Genomic DNA, 13,068 nt, shown 5'->3' with positions numbered 1-13,068 from the left:
GTCAGTTCAAGAATCTGTTGTGCCAGTGTATCGTGAAGCAACCGTAATGATTGCTGTGATTAAGTTGGCTTTTAACTGGTTGTTTCCACAGCCGAGGGGACTCAGTCAATCTAACCGTGGGTGATTGGAGGGCCGGGAACAGCACTGCAAATCACACAGACAAATTGCAAAGATGACTCCAATATAAAAGGGCAAAATTAAATATCCTCAGCATGCTTGCAAGAGGCCCAATGGGAACAGGAGGCACTTTAAGGTTTGCTAGTTAGCCTTTAGTATCATTACAGCTACAAACAGCCAAAGCAAATGATCACCGATCACAAGGCGAAATATCAAACCATTATTTCCTAAATTCTGTGAATTATTCTAGCTTATATACTTAACACTAGCAAACCAGCAGACAGGGTAGGAATTTAACTTCTAGTATAGCAGGCTTGTGAACTGCTTTTTGGGGTGATTTTCCCCCCCCAGCATTTGTGGGGTGTTATTTCATCAGTAAACCTTGTCAACAAACAAACTGTTATGGATTATGAAATGATGCTGCTTTGTTGTATAGTATAAGATTTACTTCTTACCCTTTTGTCCCACAGGCATTTTTAATGCACATAATCCTGAAATTACAGGAATTTCATGAATTTTTGGAGAATATTTTGCCCTTAGCAAGAATTAGCTTCCTGCCCTGGCTCAGTGGCCATGTCAGGATGATCCAACATGGGCTCACCCACCATATCAGTTGCAGATAACAGGATTATAATAAACAGCACTGTAGGCTCATCAAACCAGTTTAGCTACTGGTATGATCTTAAGTTTCCCCTCACCTCATGAGAGGACAGGTACATCAGGATCTAGGCCAAACATATCACAGGAATGTATCACCCTTCCCTCATAGAGTCATATCAGGGCTCATCTTTTATTTAGATAGACCTGTCACGGTGTCAGGGTGAGGCTGCACTGCATGGCAAATAAGGTCAAGAATATTCATATTTATTGTCAATGATCCCTCTAAATCCAATGCAAACGAGAAGTGTTTAAAGGAGTTTTATGAACATTGGAGTTATTAGCCCCTATATTATCCGCTGAACCGTTAGGTTTGGACCTATACCGAAAGATAAAACACTAAAAATGTCATAACACTTTCATTTGCATTGGCCTTGGTCTGTGCCTTTGCCTGTGATGGGGACATTTACTGGCAGTGTCATTGACTGGGGAGAGGCTTGGTAACTGCTCTCAAATACATTATTAGATGCACATCAGGATCATCTGTCACTGTCACTGATACCCTGCAAACAGTCCACTAGCGAGGTAGTCAGAGGCAAGCAAGATGATTATTATGGGGTAAAAAGGTGGCTATAGGGACAGCAAATCAAGATCCCATAATGATAACAATATGTACTTTTTTTTTTTTTTTTTTTGAAGAAGAAGAATTGGATGTTCACTTTGAATTGTCCTAAAATAATTCTTTGAAATGTATTAGATTTTGTAGCCTGTGTCCTGGTTTGAGAAAAGCGTAAATCTTTGCCTTGCTGTTGGAACTGTGTGCACACTAGGCAACATGGCAAAGATGGGGTGCCATACACAAAACGAAGAATCACACATTACCCTATTCTCCCAGCGTCTTGTCTCAAAATTCACAATTCTTGTGAAAATGAGAGTACCCAGAGAAAAAAAGAATAGAACTGTCCAAGAGCAATTTATAACTGATAGCTTGGTATATGTTTTGGAGCGGCTGTATTTCTATAGGCTGTATTCAATTGTCCATACAAATAAGGGAAACGCATACAAAAAGTTGTTACAAAAAAGGAACCCATGAACACCCAAGGGTAGATCAAAACCAAGATTTTAAATGATCATTTTCTTTTTTTAAAGGCACAAGGAAGTAGAAAAAAATAATGTGGACATTCAAATGGTCATTGATGCCACATTCAAATGACCATCCAATGTAAAACAAAAAAACAACATAAGGAAGTACGAAAATAATGTAGACATTCAAATGGTCACTGATGACACATTCAAATGGTCTCGCACGTCATTTTAAGCAAACGACAAACAAACAACACAGCGTCAGTGATTGTGGGTCATCCAAGTCAGAAGTCTGCGGTGATGTGAGGCTGGGGCTGCTCTGGTTTTGGCAGGCTAACTCCTCTCAATTTTCCTCTGGTCTAGTTGTTGAAATTGACTTCTCCTCTGGTTCATTCTCTTTTTCTTCCCCAGTGAGCTAAACTCTCAACAAATTGGCTGTTGCCAGGATTGCTTTCAGATATCAGTCTTTGTGAGTCTTAGACAACTTCACTCATTACGAGACAGACTGGGCCCGACAAAATCAAACATGTTTAAAAAAAAATGTGTCCAGTTTTGACTGGACTGGAGTCGCCAGGAGGGCCAAAGTCTCGAGTCTTCAACCTTTTTCACACTGCAGGTTAATCTGCACCAACCGTGAGTCCCAAGTCGGAATAGTCTAGTCGGGTTTGCAGTCAGCGTAAAAATCGTCTAGTGTGACCTAGCCTTGACAGCATTTACATTCAATACAATATTTAAGACTCTGCAGTTTAGATACAACAAAATCTAAGTTTTCAAATGAAATATCATCCAACAATATAGGCTGCATCCAAAAAAAACACAGATATCATGTAATCGGTAAGTGCGAAGTCAGGATTCACTGAATGTGCACTCAAAGGATATCAGTGTTGTATGGCTCAGTTTCAACCCCTTGACCATCAAATCCTACGTGCTCTCTCAGTGTCAATGCCATTGCCCCTGTGTCCCTCAGTACGTTAGTAGTATTATGTTCCTGGAAGCCTTTTAGACCCCCTTTCATGTTCAGGGGGGATTGTGAAAAGCGTTGGTTAAGCGGGGTTGGCGGGGGGGGGGGGGGGGTGGGTGAGTGGCTCCTTGAGAGCTTTTCCATGTCCCTCTTTTTGAGGTTGTTATTGTTTGGGTCCAAAGCCGGCTCCTCAGCTGGAGCTTGTCTGTGGGGCTTTGCTGAGTCACTCCCATCTAATGGGGAACATCTGCTGCCCCGCTTTTTACAACCAGGACTCACAGCACAGATATGTGTGCCTGTACAGGGGGGGTGGAGGGTGGGGAGACAGAGAGAAGGAATTAGTGGGATGGAGCGAGCTGCAATGAAGAAAAAGGAGACAATCTTGGGGTTTAAGGTTGATCTTATCTGCAGGCCTTGCAGCTCCTTTTTATCATACTGAAACCCCAGCCTCCACCTTCTGTAGTCTTAAGCTACAGTATATCCTTTGTATTATCTGTGCTGAGCTCCTGTCCCACATGCTGTATAATGGCTAATGTTATTAGTCTCCAAACCCTAACCCTGGCCTTGAGCTTCCAGCATATTAGTTGCCATATATGAAACCGTTCAGGTACACTTACAAGGCTGGGAATTTTTTTTATGCTGATACCCGTTACAATATTTTGGATTCAACACTTGTTCTAAAGCAAAACAAAGTAGTGCATCATCTCATCATGCAATAGAGTAAATCATTCTCTGCATCATTTTACATTCCATTTAGTTTTCTCAACAGAGGAAGCCACGGTCTACTGATTCTCTTGATAGAAATATACATAAACAAGTAAAAAAACAACATTTTAAAGCTTTTTTTTTATACCTTTTCATACCACAGCTTAAAATCGCTAGGCCTATTGATACTGAGAATTGGTATATGAATTTGGTTTAGATGGATATTTTGCTTATCCTTCTAGCTTTTTTCATAATCCAGAATAAATTTGAATGGGGGGGGGGGTAGAGGAGAGGTTATGGAAAGCAAAGTAAATGGAAGCCTAGGGCTAGTGACCTATATGCATCGCTGCTGATAGGTAGTTATTGATTTTTAATTCCGAGCCTTAGTCGTTTGCATCTCACCCTCCACCCACATAGGCTGACGATGACCATGTAGTCACCTTGACCATGCTGTGTACACATAATCATCTTTGGAACGCAGGAGATTGCTGTTGGTTCGTAGGAGGCAGTAAAAGCACTGGCAGTGACTACTTGCTTGTATACTGCCTTCACTATAAAGGAGAGCTGATCTTGGACTTAGATTACCCAGATAAGATTCAGTGCACAGGAATGGGATTTTTCCCCATTTTACCCCTCAGGATAATTTGTTTTGGACACACAACTCCTATTCATTACTAGTGAAATTTCTTGTTTCACTGATCATATCCTGAGAATGCTTTTAACCAACGAATCCTGTTTCTTGTTTACAGTGCCAGTTAGTTTTCAATGCAGACAGCTGCTGATGAGTACTCACAGAAGTATTAATTTTGACTGTCTCTCTTTGTTTTTTTCCCCTCAACAGATTTTTCCGTAGTCCAGTCCAGGGCATCTGCTGCAGCCATGTTTAGGAACAGCTTGAAGATGCTGCTGACGGGGGGCAAGGCCAACCGCAAGAGTCGCAGCAGTGGTGAGTCTGCCTTCTGATGCCTACCGCAAACAATGACTCACCTGCCTGTCAGTACACAGGAGGTGTTCAGCAGTTCTGTGGGTGTATTTTTAGGAAGCAGGAGCACACAGCTCAGCAGATGAAATAGACTCTGGTTCTTAAAGAGTAACCTGCGACTGCTAGAGACCCCTTAAAACCTGTGTTCCACTTAAAATGGATAAACGGTCCGAAATACAGCACATCTGCCTCTTGAGAAGCTAACCGACTTGACAAGCGCTCCTTAACATTCAGCAGCACAGCAAGCTGTTGCCGATTGCAGTCGAGTCAATCAAAACCGTTTCTATGCGTCGGTTCACGGGCCGACAGTTTACATACATTCCATTTTCCTGCTGTCAGGTGGAAATAACCGTTCAGCAGCAACAGCCTTATTATTCCCGAAGTCCCTGTCCTGAAAAACCACATGGGACTCTTTGTTCCTACACATGCACTTCTGTTACTCAAGCCTCATAAAACTCTCACTTTAGAGGAAGCGGCCCTTTGATGTGGCGAGAGAGGCTCAGCCAAAAGCAACACTTTGGAGAGCTTGGACCATTCAGCTTGGAACGGTACAGTAGCTCTTATTTGAATGTAATAAGTTTCGGGTTATTGCCAGGCAATATAACAACCTCCACCCTCCTTAACTGTCTCCCCAGGCTAGGGTCTTTATTACTGTGCGAGAATGTGCCTTCTAAGGGCTTTCGTCCAGCCACCCACTCGATTTCTGCAGATGAATTAATCTCGATGTGCCCTGCATTTTGAAGCCGTGCACGGATGAAATGGTGAACATAAAGCTCGAAATATCCTGTATGTCATGTCACCCCCTCTCGCCGCCGCTGTTTGACTACATTAGATGGAAGTGGTTATGAAAAATCAATGTTTGAGACTTGATTTGCAATGCTTTTGGGGGCTTTTCCAACACCTTTCGCTGCGGTAAATTGACACAATGAATTTCACCAAATAGCCCATGCGTTGTTTCATTACCAGGTACTTTCTCTTTGAAAGGATGCTATACAGAAATGTGTTGAGAGCAATCTACCTTGTCACACTTAACTAACGACTGTGATCAGTGTCGTTCTTTGCCTTAGCCAATGCCAATGATCACTGTAAACAGAGTAGTTTTCATTTGTACCTATCAATGTATACATGGGTGTTGTATCACCATTTTAAATAGTGTGTCTGAGTTCTGAGCCAGTCTTTAGGTAAACCAGTGTCATGGAGTAGAGGACATTCAATCGCTGCAGCCTCTTCCCATATTCTGTGTTTGAGTGTTATGTAATGTCTTCCTGGACTCCTGGGGATGTGATCCACCATGGCAGACTTTGATTCCTTTCTCTGCTACACTCTGCTATCTGCACTGTGAAACTGTAGAAACACTTCAGATTCTTCTTTCACTTCCAAGTAATCCATTTGCATTGGGCATTTTAAGTCGAGTCAAATTATATGTTCACTTGTGTTTTGAAGTGTTTCACTGCAAGGCTTCAAGGCTGAAGTGAACTTACTGCTAATAGACGTACCTCCCCTCTCCCTTCAGTGTGTTTGTATGTATGTGACTGTTTGTTTGTTTGTTTGTGTCTTCACGTGTGAAGTGCTCAGAAGACCGGGCAGGCAGCGCATGGCTGGAGCACCCTCCAGTGCTTTGATATCTGCTGCTGTCACTTTGCAGGGAATCCACTCCACTCAGCAGACGAGTGCTGCTCTTACAATCTGTCTCCTCCACTGAAACATCTGCATCCCTCCAACTGTAGGACATGAACACTCACACACACACCATCACACCACACATGTTTTTTAATTTAACCTTTATTTCACCAGGTATTTTCCATCCTTTTTCAAGGGCGACCTGGAAATTGCATACACGCAGACACGCATAGTTTCTCTCTTTAAATCTACACTGCTCTCACTGCCTCCCAAGGACAGCCCAAGGACTGGCTACAGCGCTCCTGACTTATCAGCTTACGACAGACAGGGGGCGCTGGGAAGCTACATCCCACTCCTGCTCCTGTGGGAGGAGCGCTTGCCTCTAAGGGAGGACTTGTCACTCTGAAAACTGCCCCTATGTACGGATGCACTGGCTGCTGAAATCAATTCTTTGAGGCCAGTGTGAGATGGAGAGATAAGAAGATCGCCCTCCACCTTTGATACAGTTTCAAGAAGGCTTCTGGCTTTAGGAATGCCGGCGCTGTGAGGGGAAAAGACCCACTAATCTGCAGGCGGAAGACGAGCCAACTGTGCCTTGATCAAGACAGCTCTGCTACTGGAACCACATTTGTTCTTTTTGCTAGTCATGTTAACTGCGCTGTTGCTCGTAATCCCTTTGCAATCAACCCATTTCTCTCTGTGCTTTCCATCTGTGATCATTCAAATATCTTGGAGGCATCTCCCTCGAATGCTCACTGTGTGCACGTTGAACTCATTCCATATTAAAAGGAAACAATGGGCTTGCCTTATCAAACTGCACTGAAAAAAAAATCGGAGCCCAAGTTACTGAACCGGTGAATGGCATTTTTAAATTAAATAACGTAGATAAGCTACTCTGATTGCGATGAAGCTGAATTGTACAAATCTCTACTGCGCCGCACTCAGGAAATGGGGTGTTATCTCTGGGGACACTACAGTGTGCTTGTAATGGCCTCAGACACTATCATTATTAGTTGTTAGTCAGTCTGTCACTTGCCGCCATTCTTCTCAGCTACACAGCGCTTAATCAGACGCCATTCAAGATCTGAAGCGATTGTTCACTTGTGAACACATATAATGTCACACCCTGAGATTCAGGCTGTTTAAACAAAAAGGACAAATGTCCTTCAGTCACTGCAGCGGCAGTGTTTAGATATCAGATACGCTCTGAGCCTTTTCGTTAAGACTCAGATCAGACTTCAGCCGGTGTGTGTATGTAAGCCTTCTTTGTGCCAGAGCAGCCCACTGTTTCTGTTGCCTGAGGCAGCTTCATGTACAAGTACACCCGCCTGGAAAGCACTCAGCCAAAATGTGAATGAGAAGGAAAGTGTCCCCCCTGGTCTCGGATATTACATTGTGTCTTGGATACGTACACTTTGTATCTGCTCCTTGAAAGGAAAACTCAGGTGTTTGTTTCATTCTGTGGCGTTATGGGTCAAGTTCTTGACTGCCATCTCCCCCTTGCCATCATCAGGAGGGGATGAAGTGGGTCTAGACTTGAAACGATGGCTGCAGCCTGACACTGCAATTACTGTTTATGGCGTTGGGCAATTGAGTGGCTGGGAAATGAGATTGGAGGGTGGGGGTGTCTGGACAAGGAGCTGTTGCATGTCTAATTAGTACTGAGAGATAGGCTTGAGCCTGGCAGTTGACCAGACAAGACAAGTTGGGACACACATGCACACACACACACACACACACACACACACACACACACACACACACATACACACACACACCAGGGGTTGAGATTAACTTGTGAAGATGTTTTACCCATCTGAAAATGTAAATTATGTCTTAGTGGGGAAAAAATGTTATCATTATGTCAGTTATTTATGTCATTATGTTAGTCACTATTATGACTTAAGATGTTTTGGAGGTGCCAAGAGTCAAATAGGCTGTTTCCTCCTTTAGTGTTTTGTCCACTGAGGCATATGAAATCTGTATGTTTGTCCAAATGTTTTTTTCATGCTAATGTCAAACCTTGCTTACCCATGCGTGCTCACAGCAGCTGTAGAGATCATCCACAGTTTGTGTTAGCTGCCAGATGGATGCCTTCCGTCTGTCTTGTATTATTGATGCACTGAGAGACCCTTTGGTGTCTTTAATGAACACTCATTGATGGCCAGGGTGCCATGGGTGGCATGGCTCCCTCGATTGATCCAAAATGGCCTCTCTAGATTAGCAAAGGCGCACTTGTCGACCCGCTGTAATGTTTTTCTGCTGATTACAGAGAGGAATGAGGCGGGTTCTTGGTTAGGGGCAGGAGAAACGGCGGTGCGGTTAATGTTGCCAGGCTCAGACATCGGCTACGACATATGCATATTTATTTTCTCACACCATCTTTTTTCATTTCATATTGAAAGGGGTAAAAAGTCCCCTTTTGCAGTCACTATACCCCAAAACCTGACACCCATGACATTAGTGACCCCACCCCTTTTCCCTCTCCCGCCGAGTTGTAGCCTCGTCCCTCTCTTCAATCAACCATGGAACATTCCAGCAAGTCGACTAGTGTGAAGGCAGCAGGTGCTTGACAGGAATCAAATCGGTCCCCCTAATCACAGCTCCCTAATTGACGGCTCATTTTCCACAGTGGTGGAGAAATCTAATTAGAGATCATCAGATTGGTAAACAAGCTTCGAGCTCTAAGGCACAGGGAGTGACACAACAGCTAGCTCTAATGCACTGTAAAAAATAATTATTGTCAATTTAAAATCACAAGTAAGCCACCTGCGCTGGGTATTTCTGGTTAAATCAAATTACAATTTAATGTAAAAAAGAAAATGTGAATTGAGCTTAAATGCCCGATGCAGCTAGATTTAAAGCATCTAGGCCTATGTATACTCTTCATTGTCCCCCATGATGAAATCAAGGGCAGGAGTATGGATCGGTCTCCTTCTCTCCGTTTCTCTGTTCATCCATCCATCCACCTTGCATGATATCCCACACTGCTGATCAGATTTTGAGGAAACTTGAGGGAATGATGCATCTCACCACTGCATTCCAGTATTTTCAAAATTACACAGGTCAAAACAAGGTGACATACTGTATTTGTTACTGATTGGCCGTGATGGGGACTGCATCATTTGTTTTGGGGGGGGGGGGGGGGGGGCATGTTTATTGTTGCTTCCTATGTGTTGTTTCATTACTTTTATATACAGTATACATGAAAAATTATATAGGGTCGTCCCTCCCCCCACTGATTTCAGTAGACTGAACCAAGCTTTTTATAAAGTTTTTATGGAAAATTCTTCCTGTAACACAAAATTCAAACTTTTATAGCATAAATGGTTAATGAGGACTTAGATTACATTTTCAGTATGACATTTTAACCCAAATATCCCAGATCAGTGCATCAAATGTAATGAAGATAAGGGCATATCATGTCATTGTTCATGGGAACATCCTGTTATCAAAGATTTCCTGGAAAAAAGTAATAGAAAAGATGCTGTTGAGGAAAGACGTAAAAAGGGATTGTGGGATTCATTTATGGACTTCATAAAGGACAATCCCAACACCTACTGTATATCAAGATCTGGACTGTGTACCACACTTGTCCTGCTTTTATTAAGCTTATTTATTTGCTTGCTTATCTATTTATTCATCATGCATGTTTTTGTTTTGTTTGTTTTTTGGCTTTTTACTTTATAACTGTAATCTGTTGGGTGGTCTTCATATTTTAAAATTCAATAAATGCGTTGGAAAAAAAATATGGGGATGTTGTAAATTTACATAGATATTGCTACTTACAAATACATACAAAATAAGCGCTGGAATACCCAATGAACTGTCCAGTGACTACATAGTAATGAATCAGTGGTCCGCCTGGTAGTATCAGATTGATGTAAGAGGCTACCGGAGCAGCTTAACATGAGCTGATCCTGGCTGATCTCCACAGAGCGACAGATTGGCACCTACTGCTCCACAGAATGTCCCCTTCCTTCCTGTATTAATGAACCCAGAGAAAAAATGAATGGAGTCATTGCAGTGGACCAGGTCTTGATAACATGCGGGAGTGCTGTGCCCCTGCAGAGGGACATCATATTTAGCCTTCAGCTGCCCCCAAACCCCTACAGAATGGATAAAGCTACTGTTGCTGTTGTAGGCCCAAGCAATACGTACGTGATGTGCATTTGCATCTTGATGATATTGTCCAAAATCATTCATGCCTGATTTGTATTGAGCTGTGTTTTGTATTGAGCTGTTGTATTATTCTGCTGCTCCCTGGCTGTTGTAGATTAATCTGTAAACTTGGGCTCCTCCTTATCTTCCACTGCACGAGTAACTTCCGTACATCTTAATTCCCCCTAAATGTGTACATTTAGATGCTGTGCAAACACACACTGTAGGTAGCAGAGGAGACGCTGAATCTGTGAATCAATATGGTCCACAGCTGTGGAGAGGAGCCTTGACCTTTTTAGTTACTAAGGACAGCAGTCTGGTGTCTACACAGCAGCCTCCTCAGGCTCGGCCGCGGCATGTTTTTTAGCTTTCTTCCTTCGGCTGTTGACATTTATTTCCGAGACGCTTAGATGCTGCGGAGATCAATAGAGGCACTGTGCAGCACAAGATACTGTCTGCAAGGGCAATGCTGCTGTGCTTCAGAATCTGTTCCAGCTATGAGATGCCTCCTTATGTAGATGTATGCATGGGGATAATCTGTTTTCCTCATCAGAGCTGGGGAGATAAAGTGTTTATGGATCTGTCAGAAAGAACTTGTTTTCGGCACTTCAGTTGGTCTCTCTCTCCTGAGGCCATTCTGCTCTATCTTGGCAAAATTATTTCCCTCCGCTCTCCAGAAAGCTCATTACCATTTTTAAAGTCTCTCAGCAAACTCAATATGGAGTTAGTTTGGCTTTTAAGGTACCATGCACTTGTAAAGAGTGGTGACACGCAAGGCCCTCAACAGGAAGGCCTCACTTCCCTGCCTGTGGCCTCATCAGTCCGCTCCCTTAACAACAAAGAACAGGAGAAGTTGCTCCCCCGCTTAGGGTCAGAGACAATATAACCAGTGTCGATCAGGTGGGCGCCGTGGCCCCCGGAGCTGCCAACCCCGTCAGCGGGCACCTGTGACCTCATCACCGGGTAACCATGGTAACAAACCTGCAGCAAAACGAAAGTCGGCGGAAGGTCAAAGACAATTCAGGCTGGCTGTCGAGAGGGCCAGGGGGCCGAGAGACGGCGTGACCGAAGCGTCAGCAGTGGCACTCTCCTATCTCATGGAGTGTGGGAGGCACTTATGGGCCCATCATTACGGTTCAGTAGCACCACTTGATCCACATACCGCCCTTGTCATGGCCACCCATGTGCCTCAACTCACTGACCTAGTTCGAGTCCTTCAGGCTCAAGATACTGGTGGCTGGAAACCCCTTCTATGGTACTCAGTAGTTAAAGACAATTCTATGGTATTTCTGTTTTATTACATATTATACAACGGTTTGTTCTAGCCAAGCAGTCTGATTGGTTAAACGCTATATCCATGCTTTATTAGTTGCCATGCGAACTCTTTCGATAACCAGGGAGCTAATTAGTGAACATGACTGTTTTGCCTTGCTTTGCTTTTTTTTTCTTATGTACTGTACTGTACTATATGCTACTTTGAAGGAAACTTTTCAGAAAGTGCACCTGCATTGCTAAAACATTATATAAAAGACATAATACCCTTGAGGATGTTCTTTGCTGTGATAATGGGTACTTAGTGCTGCCAACGGTACTCAACTGCACTTTGTATGTATTTTATCACTGTCATAGCCATAATCACAGTGAAACACATTCTCTCATGTCTTATTGCTATAGTATACGTTGGTGAGTGAAAGATGGGAGTGAAAGAGTGAATCGCATGTCTTAGCTGTTTGAGCCACCGGTTTGCCCTAGGTATTCAGCAGTTCTAGTGGAAATGCCATCATTAATCTGTATTAAAGGTTTAATGTCTAATATCAGAACAGTACATGTAAGATGTGCGCCATCAGCCTTACAACTGCCTTCAGTGAGTGTCTTGAATATTCACTGACATTATAAGTGGTTTGACGGCTGTTCTCACCGTGTCCTGTGAGTAATTTCTCTTGCTGTGTGGCAGCACAGTGACAAGTTAATGGAGACCAGCACAAGAGTCCATGACTTGGCTGTGTCTCTCTCACAGAGCTCTTTTGTAATGGGAACTGTGCGTTCCAGTTCTAACAGTAGGGAGTGGGCAGCATGATGCGTGGGTAAAGAAGCGTCGGTCTAACCTCTCCTCCATTCTCTGGATCACGCCGCCAATAGTGGGAACTCTCTCTCCTCTTTATCTATCCATCTCCCTCTCGCTCTACTCATTTTCCTGTTATCCCTGTATGGCCATCTTTTCCTCTCTCTTTTTGTAAACAAAAGGCTATATGCTGATGCATCTTTCACACTGGTGCTGGGCGAACGTAAACCTGCCCCATACTGCTCCACAAAAAGTGGATCTTCTCCTCTTTCCCATTGCGCTGATGGCACACTGTAACTCGAGAGCTATTGTTGTGTCTTTTTGTTTGATACTTTGTGCTGGATCTGCGTCACGTCCCTATTCTATGTTCATGTTGACGTATTGATTACAGGCCCCTCTTCATGGCTGAAGTGTGAAAGTGTGTGTGACATTTAGCAGTTGGTGTTATTGTAACCTAGATATAGTGCCCTCATTTAGGCGACACCTGAGCAGGGATAACAGTGACAGTATTTCAGGGTCACAGAAAGTGATAGGCCTAGAACATGCGGCAACCGGTGAGAATATTTGAGCGTTTTTTTGTTGTTTCTTGAGGGGTAAAGGTCATCTGAAAGCCAAAGCTATTTGAATACCTCCGTGTGTTGTGTGTCACCTGTATCATTGGGGCTGTGACATAGTATATACACATAACTTTCTTGAGAAGCTTGTGGTTGTTTATTTTTTTAGTGGGAATGGGATTTAAAGACAAGAGTAAACACAACTATACTGGAGCCAAAGGTGGGC

The sequence above is a fragment of the Centroberyx gerrardi genome, chromosome 20 (genome assembly GCF_048128805.1).
Source record: "Centroberyx gerrardi isolate f3 chromosome 20, fCenGer3.hap1.cur.20231027, whole genome shotgun sequence".
Taxonomy (NCBI): Eukaryota; Metazoa; Chordata; class Actinopteri; order Beryciformes; family Berycidae; genus Centroberyx; species Centroberyx gerrardi.
The sequence above is the reverse complement of the archived record's forward strand: the minus strand, read 5'-3'. Positions refer to the sequence as shown.